Here is a 21455-nt window from a genome sequence, read left to right on the forward strand (position 1 = left end):
ACATTTGTCAGTTCTGGTAGGCCTAAGTTCTTGGTTCGAGTGCGCATCTTTTCTGTTTGTGTCTTGTTTGTTTTGTGTTCCGGATTATAAAATGGTAAGTCGGAAAAATTGTATGTTGTCTTGTTTTAGTTGCAACAGTGATTCCCAGTTGGAGGACTCGTGTTTGGTTCCTCAGATTGGAACTCCCCTTTATGATCTATATTGCAAATTTGGTGTGGGCCCTATCTCTTATAATGAGGTATGGATCCGCTACACAGAGAAAGATGGTGTCCTTAGTTGGCCACTACATGGTAGTTTTGAACCTGAAGTTCTCGATAATCTAGAAAGAAGGTTGTTTAAGAAGAAAGCCCGGCCGGCAATGTTTGATTCTTTCCGTTATTGGCGAAAAGAATCTAAACAGAGAGAAATTAAAAAGTTGAAGAAAGAACAGAAAGAGCAAGAGTTGACTTTAGAACAGTCTGCTAGGCAGCTGCAACTCAACAAGTCTGAGAAAGCGATGGAGGTGGCCGATAGAGAGCGTAATTTAGCGATAGACAAGTGCTATCCTGCTTTGCCATCGAGTACGGCTAAGATAGTAGAGGACCCTGAAAAGGATCCCCTGTTGTCTTACTTGTTACGATCACCCCCACCGTATGCACAGGGTGCTACGGCTCCACCTATACCGAATGTTCAATTACCGGTTGCTGGACAACCTGGTGTCCCTGTTCCCGCTCCCCTGAATCAAGTTCCTGTACCTCCTGTGGTCAATATTAATGTTCCTTCGACAACCCCTCTTCTAGGGTTGCCGGCTTCTTTACCTATGCCTGTGTCGCTCACACCTGCTACTTCACAAGCTATTTTTCCTGCTACTCCTACTGTTCCTGATCTATCTGTTCCAACTGCTACTCTATTCACTGCCTCTGTTAATATGATGACTCCGCTTTCTGTTCGTCGAAGAATCACTGATTCTGTCTCTAATATTCTATCTCCCTTCTATAAAACTCTGATTAAGACTCCTACCTCTGACTCTGTGCAGAGACGTAGTCAGCTTCCCAGTACTGAAGAAAAAGGAATACTAGATTCCACTGCCCTTAGATGGGTTTCGAAAGTTGGAAGATATAATGTACAAAATGTATTAGATACATTTATGCAATGGAACGAACCGACACAACGATATGTGTTCGATGAAATGTGTTTCCTTCTACGTGAGGAATTGGAAGAGGATGACCCTGAATCAAATCTAGGAGAATTAATTAATGTTCAGAAAGAGTTTGCTGCAGGTATGATAGTTGGACAAAATATAAAAGAAGCGATGGAGCTGATTTTAAGTTATAGGAATGACTCATCCCTTCGTTCACCGAGAGAATTTGAGAAACGTAGTACGAAGCGAAATCGTCAATATCCAATGAGAGAGGTTCCACCAATTTGGCGTGAAGCTGTGCAAGCTAATGCAAACCTTGGTATTGCAGCCGCTCCGGCCCAATTCCAGAGAGTCTGGATACATATTCCATGGAAGCGAGCTGAAGTATTAGCAGTGAAACAGGCCTTGCCAGATCCGCGTAAAAATCCTGCAGGGTACTACAAAGAGTTGGCTCAAACAGTTGACGCTTGTGTATTGAATCTTGCTGACATAGATCTGCTATTTGGTAATGTAGTACCGCAACCAATTTGGGCTAAAATTCGTAAAGAGAATCATCCAGTTGCCCTAGGTGGTGACTGGGCAGCTATAATTGCAGCGGATGGTCAACAAATAGGTGGTTCCAAACCTGAACCTTTAATTGCTAATTTGCCTGGTAGAATAATCGATTTAATGAAAACCTTGATGCCAGCATTGCGCGTTAACTGGGACAAATTGTCCGCGTGCAAACAAAAGAAAGACGAAAGCGTCTCCGACTTTTTCACAAGATTCGAAGAGACTTTCGTGGATCATAGTGGTCAGGATATGAGCACAGAAGGAGGACAGAGATTATTTGTTGATAAATTTGTGCACAATCTGTTGCCAGAACTTAGTGGTAAATTAAAGAATTCTGAAAGTGCGTGGGCTGTCTCTACGACTGCGCAAATACTTGCGACTGCCCAGTACTATGAAAATAGGGATAAAGAAGAGAAGGAAAAATCAGATAAAAAAACGAAAGATTTAAAAACTAAAGTACTTTTACAGCAAGCTTATCCGCCTCGCATGAATCAGACTAATATGCAGCAAGGGTCATATCAAAGAACGGATTATAATTTTCAAAGGCCACAATACCAATGGAATCAATGTGCTTATTGCAAAAAGGAAGGTCATTACAAAAGTGAATGTCCAGTTCGAACGCAAAATAATGCTGCGGCAGCTCAGAGAGGTCGTGGTAGTTCTATGCAAAACTCTAGAGGTCGAGGACGAGGTGCTATGCCTCCGCAGACGAGTGATCGCCCCTCTAATTATTTCGACCAGCGACATGGACAATCTGCCCAACAGAATAGGTCTCCACAGTATCATGTCGAAGACTATTATGAAGCTAGTGAGGAAGTTCAGCAAAGTGAGTACTAGGACAGCCATGGACAAAGAGAGGGAGTAGTATCAGTTCCAGTAGATCAGAGTGGGCCTTATGTCGCAGTAGCAACATCAGGTATAGTCGAACCGTTTCTGTTGGATACTGGTGCAGCAAAAAGTTCTATCATACATGCGAAACTCCCTGGCGCACCTTTGTCTGGCTCAACAAACGTTTCAGTAGGTTTTTCGGGCGCCCCTGTTCACAACCCTGTTTCTGGTCCTTTGTCTATTTCTGTTGGACCACGTCAATTGAAAGCACCCCTGATTTTGACGACAGGTTGTAACGAAAATCTGCTTGGTTTAGACTTGTTAAAACGACTGTACGCGACATTGTACTGTTCTCCAGCAGGAGTACAGCTTACGTTGGGTAAAAGAATAATCTCTCCAATGTACTTGTCGATGGATGCGCTCCCACCAGAGCTGCGTTCACTCCCTGATACTCTTTGGGCGACTGGTCCTAATGATGTAGGTCTATTGGAAATTCCACCCTATGTAGTAACTTTGAAAGCAAATGTTAAACTTCCACGAATTCCACAATACAGAATCTCTAATGAAGGTGAGCGTGCGCTCCTACTGATAGTACAAGACCTGATCAAGAAAGACGTTATAGAAGAGACTAGAGGTAATGTCTGTAATAGTCCTGTACTGCCTATTTTGAAACGAACTGACCCTACAAAGCCTCCAGTATATAGGTTTGTAATTGATCTTAGAGAGGTTAATAAAATTGTGATCCCACAGTTTCCTGTGGTACCAGACATTACTGCATTGTTAACGTTGATTCCTGCTACAGCAGCATAGTTTTCAGTTGTCGACTTGAAAAATGCCTTTTTCAGCATTCCGATAGCCGAGGAAAGCAGAGATATCTTCGGTTTCTCTCTAGGAGGACAAAGTTTTAGATTTAAACGCGCTCCACAAGGTTATTGTGAAAGCCCATCCATTTACAGTCAAGCATTAAAAAGCCAGTTAGATTCCTTCGTACTTCCTAGTGGTTCTGCTTTAGTACAATATGTCGATGATCTTCTAGTGGCTGCCGATGACAAGGAAACTTGCAAAACAGCTACGATTTCTTTATTGCATCACTTGTCAGATTTGAATCACAAGGTGTCACCTTCAAAAATGCAATACTGCTGCCAAGAAGTGACCTACCTAGGTCATCTCTTGTCAAAGGAGGGAAGGAAGTTGACCCCAGAGAGAATAAAAGCAATTACACAGATGAACGTTCCTAGCACGCAGAGAGAAGTACGTGCCTTTTTGGGTATTACCTCATATTGTAGGCAATGGATCCCAAATTTTTCTCTTCTAGCAAAACCATTGGTAGCCTTGACTGGGAAAGGTGTTCCGAGTCCGGTACCATGGTCTGCTGAATGTCAGCAGAGTTTTTCTGAGTTACGAAATGCACTGTGTTCAGCACCTGTATTGGGTACACCCGACTACAGTAAGCCATTCACGCTCTATGTCCACGAGAGAGAAGGGTGTGCATTGAGTGTTTTGACGCAGAAATTTGGTGATAAACAACGCCCTTGTGCGTATTTTTCATCAACATTAGATCCAGTAGCTAGAGCATTGCCTAGTTGCTTGAGAGCTACAGCCGCAGCTGCAGCTTCCATTGACAATCTGCTGGTTTAGTAATGAACAACATGCTAGTAGTTATGGTTCCTCATGCTGTGGATACACTCATGAACCGAACCAAGACGCAACACCTTACCAGTGCTAGATTATCAGGTTATGAACTGACACTGTTAGCTAGTCATATTCAGATCAAAAGATGCAATGTATTGAATCCAGCAACATTGTTGCCGACTAGCGAAGAGTCGAGTGATTCCGAACCACACGACTGTTGTTTCAAAACTGAGGAAGAAACAAAAGGACGAATCGATCTAAAAGACACTCCGTTGTCAGATCCAGATGGCACGTTGTATGTTGACGGGTCTTGCTTCAAATTGAAGAATGGTGATGTGACTGCTGCTTATGCAGTAACAACTTTGAGTACGATTGTGGAGACTGCAAGAGTGAGTCAGAATTCTGCCCAGGCTGCAGAATTGATCGCGCTAACAAGAGCGTGCGTTTTAGCTAAGGGAAAGAGAGTGAATGTGTTCACAGATAGTCAGTACGCGTTCGGCGTGGCCCATAGTTTTGGCCGTTTGTGGAAAGAAAGAGGTTTCATTACGTCCCATGGGACTAAGATTCAACATGGTCAGCTAGTTAATGACTTGTTGGAATCTCTAACCTTGCCGACTGAAGTTGCGATTGTGAAATGCAGTGCTCATAAAGCAATCACGGATGATGTTGGTCGTGGGAATGCTTTTGCTGATGAGATTGCAAAACAGACAGCTAGAAATATGATGAGTAGAATGCATGTTGCAACGTCTGCAAGATGGATTTCTGAGTCTGGAATGTGTGAGAACACAGTGGATAGCGTGAAGGAAATTCAGAAAGAGGCGACTGAGGAGGAAAAACTTGCATGGAGAGAGAGCACGGGTAAATTGGACTCGAGTGGGTGTTGGATTGACTTGTCGGAACAACAGCGTTGGATGTTGCCTGATGCGTATGTGCTTGCAGTAGTAACGATGGCACATGGAACAGCGCACATCAGTTCAAAAGGGATTTGTAAGATGTTGGCTCCGGTCTGGAAGAATGACGGGATTAGTAAGTGTGCAGAGAGAGTGGTGAGAAATTGTATGGTATGCTTGATGCATAATCCTGGCAAGGGAATCCCCACACCTGCAGGTCACTTCGCTCCTCCTTCCTGCCCCTTTGAGGTGATCCAGCTAGACTTCATTCACATGGATCGTTGCAATAATCTGAAATACGTCCTAGTGGTAGTTTGTGCTTTCTCCAGATGGATCGAAGCATACCCACTGAAGGACAATACTGCCTTATCCACTGCCAAAATCCTTCTTAAAGAATACTTCCCCAGATACGGAATGCCACGGATTGTATGGTCAGACAACGGAAGTGAGTTCGTAGGGAAAGTTATGCAGAGTGTGTGTGCCGGCCTAGGGATTAGACAGAAATTTCATAGTGCGAATCATCCCCAGTCCGCGGGTTTAGTCGAGGGTTACAATGGCACCCTTAAACTGAAACTCGCTAAGATACAAGCATCCACGGGTTTGTCCTGGCCAGACGCATTGCCTCTGGCTTTGCTATCAACAAGAGCAACTGTACATTCTAGAGTAGGGCTTAGTCCTTACGAAATAGTTTTTGGCCGTCCTGCAAATGTTTGGGGGGTACCTAGACCGAAAGAATTTAAGCAGCTGGAATACCCAATGTTAATTGATTACCTTTTCGACTTGACTGCTAAATTGAGTCTTATTCACCAACAGGTTTTCGATGCATTGCCAAAGCCACCGGAGAGCCCAGGCCATCAGCTGCAACCGGGTGATCAGGTGGTCATCAGAAATTTTGCAAGAACAAAAAATCTTCAGCCCAGATTCATTGGCCCATTCCAAGTCCTGCTAGCAACGAGAACTGCTATTCGTGTGGCCGGAAGGAAAAATTGGGTCCATACGACACATGCTAAACGTGTGCCTCTGCCACTTCCTTACGACAACTGGGTAAAGAAAGGAATCGGTGCCTCTGAAACGGAACAAGTCCCCAGGTTCATACCTTTCAGCGATGCAGAACTAATCACGGATTCACCAAATTCTGACTCTCCTCCTGAAACTGCTCTTTTGAACCCTGAACATTTGTCATCCACACCCAACGAACATTTGTCATCCACACCCAAAGAACATTTGCCATCTGCGAACGTGAACATTGCAACGTCAGCTGAAAATACATTGTTTCCAGATCAGACAGCTCCTGCAAAACTGAGATACAACTTACGTTCTCGCAATATGGACAAATAAAGCAGGAAACTGCCTATTTTCAGATTTGAATTTGCTATACATTGCCTCCAGCCGGGAAGTTTGCTAATACTTTGTATTGTTTCTTTTTGTTTTAAAATTGCCTTGCCGTCTGGGTAGCCGTAGGGTCGTGGCTGTGTGCCTAGTTGAATCTGCGGGGGTCAGACACAAGGTCGATCTTTCTGTTAGTTCTGGGAACTCCCAGGGCTGATAGAGGCATTTTCATCTACGTACACATCATCAGTGGTCGCGAACGGTCGTAGAAGATGGAGCTTCCTGAGCTACAACGAGAAAATGTAATTTATGTTCGCAGAAATAGACTGTACAGAATACTACACAGCAAATGCTTTCTAATGCAATGTGCAGTTACATTTTTAATTGTTTTGATAACGTTGGTGGGTGGAATCGTCTTTGGTGTACATTTGATTTTTATGCCAGTAACCACAGTACCTTCCCTTGATCCTACTACTTCTACGGTTTCTTCTATGCATTCTTTTCACTCATTTCCTGAACACGAGCAAGCTCGACGCTCAGAATTTATTAACAATACATTTGTACAGCTCTTGCATCAACACCAACTGATAGTTAATACTACAGACTGCTGGGTGTGTGGCTTGATACCTCACACTATGGATAAAGGCATTCCCTATCTAGTCTTGCCTTTCAGCTATAATGGATCATTTCAGGCCTTTCAGACCATTTTTTCATATGCCCTTGAGACCTATCCTCCGCGTCCACCACGGTCCACTAAATACAACTCAGCCAACAAAGCTTTAGTCCAGGGAATTATTGATATGATTAAAGACGTCAATAATACTCCATCTTATCCTAGAGATGAATTACTGGTGTATTTGAGTTGGAACTCTACAGAGTATCGCCTTAGTTTGGGAGAAAGCAAGCGTAAAAGCTCCACTTCAGTCTGGGTCGTGCCTCACCGAGGTCAGGTCTGTTTGCAAGGAAATGGGAGAAATCCGAGAGCTCAGCTAGGGAGGAGTGAGTGCGTTGAGACTTACGTATTTCCGTCTAACTCCTCCCCTGCCTTCCTGACTGCTAGGGGTACCTACTTCATCTGTCAGGACAGAGCATATACATGGCTGCCTGCTGACTTTTCAGGTTCATGTTATATTGCTCGATTGTTACCCCCGACATACACTGCTTCTTCAGATTATCACAAAACCAGAGTAGCAAGAGGTGTCTTCAGCAAGGAAGATACCGCTGGTCAAGAAGCTGGAGACTTTTTCAAAGGTTTCCTTCCGTTTTGGGGGCCTATGGCCAATAGTAGAAATCTTCGTCAACTAACACGGGTAGTTGAATCTACTATTACAGAAACTGCTGGTGCCCTTAGTAACTTAACAGCTGAGCTTCAGGCGGATCGTCTCATGACGTTGCAGAACCGTATGGTTCTAGACGTAATACTTGCAGATCGAGGTGGGGTATGCAGAATGATCCAATCGAGCTGCTGTGTCTTTATTCCAAATAATGCTCCAACAGTCTATGAAGCAATCTCTAAGCTACATAAGATTTCCGACTCTATACACGTAGATAAGGGAAACTGGTCCTTCATGGAGTGGTTTTGGACTCTGGTATCAGCGTGGGGATGGAAGGTTCTGATGGTCATTGGTGTCATCCTAGTATTGCTGTTCTCGTGCTGTCTTATTATCCAATGTGGTCCCGCTCTGTGTAGCCTCTGTGCTGCAACCTGTTTCAGAAAACCACCTGCATTAGGAGAAAAGGCACGAGACAGGATGATGATACAACAACATGTCACTAACCTAATGAGCATAGAATTAGACTCTGACTCTGATATAGACTGAGTAATTGCCTATGTAAGGGCAAAAGGAGGGTCTGAGGTTCCGTGACGATTTTACTCGTGTTTGTAACATTGTCGTAAATACATAATTTTGGTATCAGTGAACCGCAAATGATCCATTTAGTATATCCTGGTGTTTTCGCTATGCTACGAGCAAGAGCACTCCAGTTACAAACACATTTCTGTTCTACCCGTGGCATCCATCTTAGAACACGGAAGCCATTTTGTATTCCTTGCCCTCACATAGTCAATGGACACGCAATGACCTCTTTCTTTAAAGGACACGTAGGCTTTAACCGGCGATTCACCTTGCTAGTGACACGTGCACCTTAGGCCAGCAACGCTGTAGCAGCATGACTCGGCAAGAACTGCCTCCCCAGCCTGAGGCCAGTCCTGCTATACTGGTTCTTGTGTTCGTTGGCCTGATCATGATTAAGCGGCCGAAGCTGGTAACCGTGCCCATTTACGACCCACAAACATTTCTTATCCTGTCTTTCTATCTTCTGCACCTGGCTCTGCTCCTTTCCTTCTGGGCCTTTATTAGGGGGAGGTAACGAAATTTACGATGAGGCGGTCCGGGTCTTGAATGAAGAATTGACATGGGATTATGATGGACTAGTGGAAACCCCTCATTTGTAATGTTTTGACATCAGATACTGTTGACGATCCCTGTGCAACGCCAAATATTTATTGTTTAAGACACGAATGTTTAGAACTGTGGTAACATGTAAAGAATTTGCCTGAAGCCCAATATTTAGTATATAAGGAGCAACCCTCTTTGTACAAATCGAACAGGCTCCTAGATACTGCCCATGTGTAGTTTCTGTGACTTCTGTGTCCCTGCAGTAATAAACCTTTGGTCTTTGACGCCACCATCGAGAAGCCCGTGTTTCTGTTTGTTTGTGCACCAAGACAGGTGGAACTCCGGGGTCTTCGGGTGTTATCCCTGACACCTCTGGACGGAACCAAAAAAGTCCAGAACTCCAACCTTAGAAAGTTCGTCCTGGAATGTTGCAGACTAGCCTTAATGGAGAACTTTTTCCAATACAAAGAAACGCTCTATCTACAATGCCACAGAACATCAATGGGCAGTACATTTGCCCCCAGTGTGGCAGGGCTTTACGTCAGCACCTTTGAAAGCACCCACATCCAAAATGAAAGCAATCCTTTCCAACATCGAATCCTTTTTTGGAAAAGGTATATCGACGACATCCTGCTAATATGGAATGGAGATGCCGCCAGCCTGGAGGAATTCCACTCCTGGATTAACTCACAAGATGAGTGTCTAAAATTCAAATACACTGCTAATAACAATAGCCTGGACTTCCTGGACATTACCATCTATGCAGAGAATAACACCTTATACACCCGCACCTTTTTCAAACCAACTGCAAAAAATAGCCTGCTCTCTTTCAATGGTTTCCATCCCCGTCCCTTGAGGGAGAATCTCCCGTACAGCCAGTTCCTCAGATTGAGGAGAAATTGCAGCAAAACCTCTTGACTACAAAAAACAGGCCAACGACTTATGTGAGAAATTGACAATCCGCCAATATCCCAAAAAAGTGATCAACAAATGTAAAAAGCGGGCTCGCAATCAACCGAGAGAAGCCCTTTTAGAGACAATACAGAAGCCACAAGAAAATAGAATCACTTGTGTCACGACCTGTAGCCCAGTGACCAATAACATTAAGAAGATCATAAACAAGAATTGGAGGATCCTTACATCAAACTCCCTCAATTGGCCGAAACCGAGGTTCGCCAATAAAAGGAGCCGGAACCTGAAGGACCTGTTAGTCCACACCAGACCTCCTGCAAAGAAACTGAAAGATAAACCCGGCCTATTGGATAATCAGCCAGTAACATGACACTATCCATGCGGTGCTTGTTCAGTTTGCAACCTTACAAAACCAACCAAGTAACTGCAACTACTACCAGATCTCAAATGGAGGATGAGATGGCACACCAACTGCAACACAAGCCACGTAATCTATATGATTACCTGCCCGTGCTAAATGCGGTACGTCGGTATGACGTGCCGCAAAGCCAAACAGAGACTATGTGAACATCGCAGTAACGTCAACTGCAAAAAGATGACTACAAAAATGTCAACCCATTATTTAGAATCAGGACATTCCACTACTGATCTACAATGGGTTATTCTAGAGACTCTTGATGTGATAGACAGGAATGCAGCGAAGATCCTCTTTGAGAAAGAGCAACGCCGGATACACTGTCTAAAAACGGACACTACAGGCTTAAACGACAGCATTCCCTGGCTGAGTTTAAACAGATAAGAGGAGCAGTACAGTCCAGGAGCAACAACCCCACTGTACTCAGAGCAATGTCACTACCTGGACCACCATCCCCTTGTGACCCCATCTTTGCACTTTGCCCTTTGTGTAACATTACAACCAGTGATAAAAGACCGACCCTTTAACCACTGAATTCTGTGTTAATCTATCCCAACCTTGATAACCAGTGTAATTTTCTAATCACATACCAATATCGTTTCGCTGCCATACCTCACTGCAGCAATCCCATAATCAAGCAATAACGATGTCCACATGTAGGTTCATGGAACAAGCGTACTATTTATTAGTAGCGTTATGTATCAAGGCGATACATTCAACCAACCTATTTATTCTCAGCCTCATCATGAAACCATTTAAATTGGTTAATTACACACCTAACCTTACATTTAATTTTATGAGAATATACTCATCTGTATTGACATCAAATGTATATTTCACAATTATTCGCCTTCCCCTTCATGATGCGAGTAACTCTTCGCTGCCTTTTTAAAAATGTCTAAATAACTTAGAAAACGAACCCGTGAGCATATCCGGGTCGAGATAGGCAGAGACAGCACAAGCTGCGCTGAAGGAGAATAGTCCCAGGTAGCGACTCCGGGCCCCGCACAGACATCGACGTAACCGCAAGTATAATGAAATCCCTAAAACTGTATTTTCCATTATTCCCCGCAGTGAGGTGTTCCCTTCATTGTCGCCGACCCGAAGAAGGGCCATCTGTCACTTCAAGAGGTACGTCGTTGTTCCGATGCCGACCGGCCCAACACCGCAGGAGTGAAGAACGTCCCAATCCTCTACCCTCACCGTGACCCCCAACACCCGCAATCAAAACGGATGGTGGAGAACACGACACCGGGAGAAAGTGGGTAACAAAACAAGGGAACCCAAGGTCTTGGGGAACACAACTCGTCTCCTCTGGCTTCTTGGCAGCTGACAGCTTGACGCAGACGAGACCGCTAAAATGAAAGAAGGGGACAAGATTAGACACACCCCTACTACTATTACCAGTGCCAAGTACACACACGAACCACCGACCTCCCTGCTTACCCCAGATGACAAACGGGAGTGGCTTGATACGAAACAGGAATTCTTCCACTGCAATCGTATTGGTTGTTTCTTGCGTAACCCCAGACCAACCACGCCCCCTCGGAAAACACCGAGAATGAAAAAGGGGGTGGAAATCACAATTCTTAGGACAAAAAAGGGACAGGGGGAAAATGGTATCAAGGGAATACGAAAGATACCCCCAAAAAAACCTGGAATCTAAAAAATAACACGAAGGTAGCGCAAAAACGGCCGGTATTCAGCTCCTTCGTGAAACCACCCAAACACAGCGTATAACAAGATGACTTGAATACAAAAAGGGATAATAACGGGACGTTAAAACCCAAAGGAAACGCAGCCTCGAATCCTAGAACGTCACCGAAGATCAAAAACAGGTCCCTAATAAAGGGTTCAGAAATGCCCAAGGGAATAGGAAAACTAGGGAACAGGGGAAAAAGGGGATCTAAACCCAGCACCAGAAAAGACCGCTGGAACTGAGCTCGAAGGAAGGGAAATAGGGTAGGATCACAGGAACAGGAATCACACGGCAAGGGACCAATATAGCAACCAAGCACCTGTTTCCTGTTGGCAGCCCCCTTTTAAAGCGAGCCCTAGGGAGCGTCATTAAATTCGCATATGCACTTGGCACTTTTAAGAAAAAAACGCTAACGGGGAACTAGACAGAAGAAACCAGGCCCCCTTGAACCCCAACAGTACCCCCTCCCGAAAGCCTCCCTCAGAGGAGTTGGCCGTCTATGCCTATCTGCCTGTACTTTCATGGCTTTCTTGGACTCAAATAAATGCTGTTTGACAAACGTACTTCCATCTTTAATGATCGACACAGGGTAGTCCAAAAAATGTAAAACAAACTGTGCCCCTCTATCTGAAACGATGGCAGTAGGAACCCCATGCAGTCGGATCACTTGGGCCATAAGCACATCAGCCAATTCTCTAGATGTAGGTAACCCCGGCAAGGGAACAAAGTAAGCCATTTTTGTGAATAAATCCACAACAACTGAAATGGCCGTAAACCCTGAATCAAGCAGCAAATCGGTCACAAAGTCCATACTGACCGTATGCCAGGGGGAAGGAGGCACTGGCAATGGGTGCAACAACCCAGACGGAGACATGTGCGAGGACTTACTAACAGCACACACCGGGCATGAGGCCACAAATACCTGTACATCATGGGTCAGAGGCTTCCACCAAAACCAACGCATTCACAGCTCTTTGGTCTTATTGACCCCCGGATGCCCAACCAAGGACGATGAAGGACAATACTCCGAATCAAGCGTAACCAGCCTCCGCGCCCAATCGATTCTGGGATTATGGGCCTGTAACCAGGGTACCCCGAGTACCACCCCCAATGCTGGTGCGGCAACCAGATCGAAACAGACCGTCTCAGAATGCCCATTATCAAAAGTCATCAACAAGGGTTCGGTTTGTCGTACCATCGACCCAGAGGTTAGCTCCGAGCCATCAATAGCCCTCACGGGTTCAGGTCGTTTCTTCATTACACAAGGAACCATCAACGACTCGGCCAACCCAATGTCCATAAAGTTCCCTGTGGCCCCACAATCCAATAATACCGACAAGGAAGCTCTACCACAAGATGAGTAAGCGAAGCAAGCCGATACCATGAAATGATGCGGGGCTCTTTGAACCGCCCCTTGTCTTTCACTCATTCGATGGTTGAGTTTGACAACCAAATCGACGAACTCCACACAATCTTCAGGGGGGTCTACAACCTGAGAGACCTTATCTTTTAAGTTCTCACACAAGCCCTGATAAAACAAAGAGGTTCTTTTTGCCATGGGCCATTGTGTCTCTGCTACTAGGCGATGCCGTAGCTTTAACAATTCAACTTCGCTTGCCTGCATAAAAGCATGCTTAGCAAACAGACTATGCATCTGGTTCTTAAATATAGCACATCTGCTACTATCCCCGGAAAACCTCTCTGAAGCTGCTAGAGGCACCGACACGGGAGTGTTCACTGTAACGGACAAAGGAGAAGGAGACCCACCCTGCCCCCCACTCCTCTCATATTTAAATGTGGCTGGTTCAATCAATGGGGGCTTAGCCTTAACTGAGGGATCCCTCCCTCTTCTCTTAGTGCTTTCCTTCACCTCACCCATTCTTCACTCGGGCGGTGTGTTAATTCGTCGGCTTGGTTTTCTGTTCCGATGCCGACTGGCCCAACACCGCAGGAGTGAAGAACGTCCCAATCCTCTACCCTCACCGTGACCCCCAACACCCGCAATCAAAACGGATGGTGGAGAACACGACACCGGGAGAAGGTGGGTAACAAAACAAGGGAACCCAAGGTCTTGGGGAACACAACTCGTCTCCTCTGGCTTCTTGGCAGCTGACAGCTTGACACAGACGAGACCGCTAAAATGAAAGAAGGGGACAAGATTAGACACACCCCTACTACTATTACCAGTGCCAAGTATACACATGAACCACCGACCTCCCTGCTTACCCCAGATGACAAATGGGAGTGGCTTGATACGAAACAGGAATTCTTCCACTGCAATCGTATTGGTTGTTTCTTGCGTAACCCCAGACCAACCACGCCCCCTCGGAAAACACCGAGAATGACAAAGGGGGTGGAAATCACAATTCTTAGGACAAAAAAGGGACAGGGGAAAAATGGTATCAAGGGAATACAAAAGATACCCAAAAAACCCCTGGAATCTAAAAAATAACACGAAGGTAGCGCAAAAACGGCCGGTATTCAGCTACTTCGTGAAACCACCCAAACACAGCGTATAACAAGATGACTTGGATACAAAAAGGGATAATAACGGGACGTTAAAACCCAAAGGAAACGCAGCCGCGAATCCTAGAACGTCACCGAAGATCAAAAACAGGTCCCCAATAAAGGGTTCAGAAATGCCCAAGGGAATAGGAAAACTAGGGAACAGGGGAAAAAGGGGATCTAAACCCAGCACCAGAAAAGGACGCTGGAACTGAGCTTGAAGGAAGGGAAACAGGGTAGGACCACAGGATCAGGAATCACACGGCAAGGGACCAATATAGCAACCAAGCACCTGTTTCCTGTTGGCAGCCCCCTTTTAAAGCGAGCCCTAGGGAGCGTCATTAAATTCGCATATGCACTTGGCACTTTTAAGAAAAAAACGCTAACGGGAAACTAGACAGAGGAAACCAGGCCCCCTTGAACCCCAACAGTCGTGTCACGAATGCCGCCACCCTTTCTCTTTCAGACCAGGGTGACAGGAACATGACATACCCGCTCCTTCTAATGAGCTAGAGTTGTCTATAACCGCTGTTTGAGATATCCTCCATTTGCACTCGCTCGAAAACGAGCATTAACAGCGAGCAACGCATGAGCTAGAGTTGTCTATAACCGCTGTTTGAGATATACTCCATTTGCACTCGCTCAAAAACGAGCATTAACAGCGAACAACGCTTCAAACGTTAATTCAGATCCCTCACGCTCATCCGCATACAGATTAGCATTGATAGCGAGAACACAGTTCCCGCCCCCCCCCCATGAAGCGCGCATCCTCTCCCGAGGTGCGCGTAAATCCTAACACGGTATTTGTTTTGAACATAAAATAAGATAAGGTACCATTACTGCACTCTCGGCGCATGGTCCACTCTGTCACTCATGGTAATAGATCTCTCAGAACAACTTGAGAATGTATAAACACTTAATAGCTCACCGAGAATGAGAGTGGTTAGAATCACATCAATTTACACTGTTCCTAAAAGAACCTAACAGAATTCACCAGGATGAAAGTGGTTACCACATCAGAATCGCACTGGCACTGGAACATACTTACCTGAATTATATTTATCTCCCTCACAGCATGTAATAATTTCCACAAGCATAAGGATGAGAGAGTCAACACCCCATACGAGTATGAATCTGTTTAAAGTATTGCCATTTTTTAGGTGTTTTACAAAATCTAATTGATTTTGATAACTGTACTATTTGTACATGACTGTGTGTCTTCCCACCTCCCCTCTCCCCACATGTTTTGTACGTATATGTTTTCCTTGCAGGTACAATGCGACCTCCCACTCACTGAAGAAACAGGTCAAAATTACCTATTTTTTTACTTTATTCACTACCTGCACTGGTCCTGAAGAAAGCCCACTGACCTACATAGGCGAACAGGGCTGAAACATGTTGACCGTATTTTAAATCACTATATCAGTGCGCTTGAATCCCTTATCATTCCATAGCTGCACACCAGTAATTTTCCAATATAGTTTACTCGAACCCAGACCAATTAAAGTTTCAGTCTGCTTGTTCGGGTATTTTAAATTTCCCTTGAGCACTTATCACCCACTGTTCATGATCACTACTGTTTTAACCAAGGGTAAATACCTCCTGGCGGAGGCTGCATGAATATTGACCCAAGGATTATGCACACACGTGTTAACAAGAGCGGGGAGACACCATATACCGCTACGAGATCCTAATTTACACGAGGATGAGGGTATTTTACTTGGGAGACACCCCATACCGACCTGCATACCCTGGCTATGCAGGACAAGTGATCCTTCCCCCTTGATTCTTGAATAATCAACAGGAGACTGAATGGATCAGCACTCTTCCTCCCCCATTGATTGATGATGCCAAAAATACAGCACTGCACTTATTTAGCTGTAACCTTCTTTTCCCCTGAAGTTATTATCAAATGCTTCCGCCCATCACTTTGTTTTTTTGGAGGTGGTGTATCTTCATACTCATCCTCAACATGCTCTGGATGTTCTTCCTGGTCAGAAGATGAAGCTTCAGCAATTCTATGAAAGCAGAGCCCCCCCCCCCTGGTTCTTAATCCTCTTTCTACAGAGTTTACTGGAGAAATACGTTTTTGTGTGTGATTTTTCATTTACACAGGTGGGGTCCTAATGTACCCAATCAAAATGAAAAGTTTGGATATTTCATCGAGTGAATTTGCAAATCCAGTCCATAAATTTGTGAATTTGTGAAACTTGTAAAATGAATAACTTTCTTTAAAAACAGATATGGGGCCCATATATATACTTGATACACATGAATGAAAATAGAGTGAGGTACATATGTGAAATAATCTTTAAAATATTCAGTGAATCTGTGCATCCAACTTTGTGAATTAATTCCGATCACATGATTGTATAGAGAACCTGTGGTCCCATCTATGTTTTTGGAGGTAGTGCTAAAGTTGTATAATTTACAAATAAATATGTATTTTGTATGTATGTCATTTTTACCTTTTAAAACATATATAAAATACATCTATAAACAAAATGCTAAATTACATTTCAGAAGAAATTGCAGTATACTTACCATTAAAAAAAACTAGAAATTAACTCAAAGAAATAACAATTACAAGGATGTAATACTTTAGAAATAGAATTTGAAAACCTCTGAAATTCACTGAAAAGAACAAAGGTTACAGGGATGTTATAGTTAGGAAATAGTATAAAAAAATCATAGAAATGTTTAGAAAGAAAGAAAAGGGTTGTTATAGTTAGGCTCATAGTATGCACTCACAAAAACCAGAGAAATTCAGCAGTTATAGTTACATGCCTAAACAATAACTTGAGCCCTAGAAATGCACTGCTTATGACCTCACATATTACATCACTCATGACATACGCATGTTTATACTGGAGGATCCTTTTAAACCTTACCCTGTATTAGCCAATGGCCAACTGACGCACTGGGATGGGTGTGCCTGGGTGTGCATGTGTCAGTTTTAGGCCGACATATGCACTTAAGGGGTTAATGTTATGTGTTGTTATTGTTTATATAATTGATGTAGACATTTTTTATTTAATTACTAATAGTATTTCATAATGTGGATGCAGGTTGCTAGGTTTGTATTTAGTTGATTATTCATTTTGTAAACTGTAACAATTGCAGTTTTTTAATTATATATTAGGAGGGCTGATGGGTTTGTAGGGAATTAGGGCAGGAAATTAATTAAGTAATAATTAATTAACAAACAACTAATGATGTATTATTAATTAATTTAATATTAATAATGGAAACTGTGTAATAATTACATTTTTTAAATTAAATAGTAGGTGTGGGCTGCTGAGTTTGAAGGGGTATAGGGTGGGAAGTTACCTAAGTAATAAATAATAAACAATGATTTAATAATGTATTACTACTTATTTAATGGAATATTAATAATGCAAAGTGTGTAATAATTGTATTGTTTTCTAAAATATCTCTTTATTTAATGTTTGTGAGACAGAGACAATAACATGTGCCATGAGGCCTTGAACGCAACAAGGCCAGTATAACCCAATACATTAAATAAACAAGCTGATGAAAACAGTTGTGTGTTCCATGCAGGATTTGGAGCAGGCACAATGTTTAGAGTTAGCGATGGAGTAGTAGTGCATCATTGGTGAGAGACTCCCTCCCACCAATATAACAAAGAATGGAAAGATGAAGAACCAACAAAACAAGTGTACAGTGCAAATGGCACAACATGCTAGGTTATTAGCAAACCTTTAAAGGTGTCACAAATGCCTGAATTGCCCTGGGGGGAGGTCCCATGAGGATGGGGGAGAGGCGAGGGACCAGGAACCCAACTTGGAAATAAATCTCAAGCAAGCAAGTCTCAGTCAAACAGCGGGAGGGCTTTACGTCTAGGTGGTGTACGGCCTGTAAATACCAAACAGGAAAAATATTGTAGTAGAGGTCACCAGTTATGAGTGAGTTTTCCTTTTGGGTGAGTAATCCTGTGAGAAAGCGATTCCATGGCTAAGACTTACCACATGTGAGTGAACCATAGGGCTATGGGGGGACTAGTATGTTGCTTCCAATATAGCGCAATGAGCTGTTAAGTTGCTCTCAGCATTTATGAGATTAAATGCTGCTCCATGTTGGTCATGGCCTTGAGGTGTTGGGGTCTACCACCAAGTAGTAGAGTTGGGTAATAGCCTGGGATCAGATAACCTAATATCCCCTCTTTACAGAATGTATATATTAGGTGCAGGCTTCTGGGTTTGTGGGTGTTTAGGGTGGGAAGTTAATTAACTAGTAATTTACTAGTAATGTATTAATAATTAATAATGAATCAATTTATTAAATGATTATTAATTATGTAAAATGTGAAATAATAATAATCTTTTCCGGTATATAAGAAGTGCAGGTTGCTGGGTTTGTAGGAGTATAGGGTGGGAAGAACATTAGGTAATAATTGATTAACAATTAAAAAATATTTCACTACTAGTCATTTAATTGATTCATAAATATGCAAATTGTGTAATAATATAATTTCTAGGTTATATATTGTGTGTGGTTTTTAAAGTAATGATTAATACAAATAATTAGTTATTAATATAATATTAATTATTTACTTGAATAATACATATGTAAATTGTGTAATAATTGTATTTTTAAGTTATATATTAGGTGTGGACTGCTGGGGTTGTAGGGGTACAGGGTGGGAAGTTACTTATTAATTAATAACAATTATTTCATTATTAATTCATACTTAATTGATATTTACGTTTGTTACATGTATTTATATTTTTAGTGTGGGCTGATAGGTTTGTGGAAGTACTTAGCAGCAATTATTTTGTACGTGGTGATAAGTCAAGCAAGGTTCAAAAGAGGGGGAGGGGTCAAGATAGTGTTTTTTCAATGTTAACTCTCATGGAGATTTTTAGACAGCCTGAACCGCTGGACAGATTTACACCAAATTTGGCAGAAAGGTAGCTTTTTATATTATTTTGTGTAAATCTGTTCGGGAGTTTTGGAGATATTAAAGGGAATACAAATGTGTATATATAGGGAGGCAGATCCTCTAAGAGTCTCACACTCCCCATCTTGAAATATGATTGGTTGCCAACCGAAAGTGTTGCCAGCCATCTTTGGACTCAGCTTTAGTGAGGCCCAAAAATGTTTTTAAAAAGAGAAGGGGACAGGGTAGGTAAACCCTGACCACTTGGTTCTCTTGGGGGGTCCTGCAGGGACCCTGCCTAGTACAAAAAACTTTTTTTATATTTTCCAGCTGGAATTTGCGCTAGATCCTCCGCTTCCGGCAAAAAAAAAAGAAGTACGGGCCCCTCGCTTCCCTACTGTTTAGCCCCTGGGTGGGTCAGATCGTAATGGCATGCTGGTGTAAAAAAAGAGGGGCACACAGGGCCCCCCTTCTGAGGCTCTTTTGAGCCCTAGGGACCACCACCTCCTTGGGGCATTTGGTCCTTTGCTTTTTATTAAGGAATTTCATCCTGCACTCCATGCGCATGTCCCCACACAGTGTAAGGAACCCACCTTCAACTCTTCTCACGTCACCATATATGGTACTCCCCAGAAGTGGGCACGGGTTCAAAGTTCCTGCCAGGCCATTATGATCGGGTCCCTCTCCTCTTCCTCCCTGCCGGTGATGATGTCAGTGTCCCGGTCACAGAGGCAGATATTGACAAGGCTGCTAGAAAGTGGGTGCAGATGCCCTGTCAGGAGCCCCAGCCCTTGAGTGAGCTACCAACTCGGGCCACCACCAGACCTAGACCCCATCACAATGAGCCACCAAGCAGCCTGCTCCAACCACAGCCCACCAGCTGCAACGGTGCACCTACAGAACCTCAGTTGTACACTCCTGGACCTGGGACACCCTGATCTCATGGTCTGGTACAGCGCCACAACCCCGACATGAAACAGCTGCCAGACAGCTTTTAAGAATCCAGGAACCTTCCAGCACCCACAGGGCTCTGCATTCTGGCACCCAGAGCCTGCAGCAGCTGATAAGCAGGCTCGGCTCACTTTATTTCTGGGCACTGGACAGCACCAGCAGCACCCAGCCTTTGTCATTGCAGGCAGCATTGCACCCACTGGAAATCCAGCAGGACATGCTATGATCTCTAATGTTTTGCACTGAGCCTGTTTATCCCCAAAGCAGCAGAGAAGATGTTCCCTCCTCCAGATGCATCTGGGCCCTCTTGAGTTTACTCCTCGGACTTTAGCTGCAATTAAACGTTTTCCATTTGCAAATCCAATGTGCAAAAGGAGGTCAATATAAACACCTGCTTCAGACTCCACAGAATGTGTTAAGTAGGTGTAATAAGTAGGTACTTTACCACACAGTGACTTAGTGTCCATGGTCTCTTTCTCCGAGGCTGGCAGTGACATATCCCATCTCTAGTATATCCTTGGAAGTGATAATACAGCCAGCTGCCAGGACTGGTGATTGCTACATGCACAGGCAGAGGAGCGTGCCCTGGCGATGAATATTTACCATTTATGACTCATCTACCTCTCACACTAATGAGAGGGGCCTGATTCTGCCAGAATCAAGGGGCTCATTAGGATGGTGGGAGGATCACCACCACCGGGCCGGCATTGATGATCCTCCCACCATCACAATGTGATTCACCCCAGCCAAATTAGGTTGGCGGTTGGAATCACAGCGGTTCCATGGTGGACAGAAAGTCTGACCGACATGGTCCCGCAAGGCGGTCCTTTTCTGCCCGCCTTGCGGACCCAGAACCAGGGCATCATTGCGGCGGAGCAGGTACCACCATCCGTATTATGATGAGCCCTTCCGACTGTTTTTTTGCCGTGGATATCCAGCCGCAAAAAGACAGGCAGAGACTGGCTTTGGGGGCCCGTTGTGGGCCCCCTAGGTTGGGGGGGTGCTCTGGTGGGATACCCATGGTACCCCCCTACATTTCCAAGCACAAGGTGACAGGCACCGCGTGGTGCCTGCCACCTTGTGCATGGAAATGCACATCTTGGCATTTTCACATTGTGGAAGGTGCAGCAGCCAGTAGCACCGTTGGCTATATGAAAAGGCCAGGATGCTCCCGCAAGTGTGGTGGGCGCATCCTTTTGCAGACGCCTCCTAATTGGGCTGGTGGGACCACTGTACGTCGAGCAGGCAGCGCCATCACCGTTATGATAATGAGCCCCCAAGTGAGGTGGTGTTAAGTTTTTCTGTAGCACCAGCATTGCTGAT

The 21455-nt window shown here is 44.1% G+C and overlaps 1 protein-coding gene across 2 annotated transcripts in view; it reads left to right on the forward strand.

Moving 5' to 3' along the window:
* LOC144823662 (uncharacterized) overlaps positions 1 to 21455 on the forward strand; it is a 155673-nt gene that overhangs the window by 10345 nt on the left and 123873 nt on the right. The window contains exon 4 of one of the 2 annotated variants that reach the window (XR_013608829.1): positions 15442 to 16969. The exons of the other annotated variant lie outside the window; for it this stretch is intronic. The gene's annotated coding sequence lies outside the window, so the exon portion shown is untranslated. Of the gene's footprint in view, positions 1 to 15441; positions 16970 to 21455 lie in introns of those variants that run through there. 2 annotated transcript variants of the gene reach the window in all.

Source organism: Lissotriton helveticus, chromosome 3_1 (assembly GCF_964261635.1).
Source record: "Lissotriton helveticus chromosome 3_1, aLisHel1.1, whole genome shotgun sequence".
In the NCBI taxonomy this organism is placed as follows: domain Eukaryota; kingdom Metazoa; phylum Chordata; class Amphibia; order Caudata; family Salamandridae; genus Lissotriton; species Lissotriton helveticus.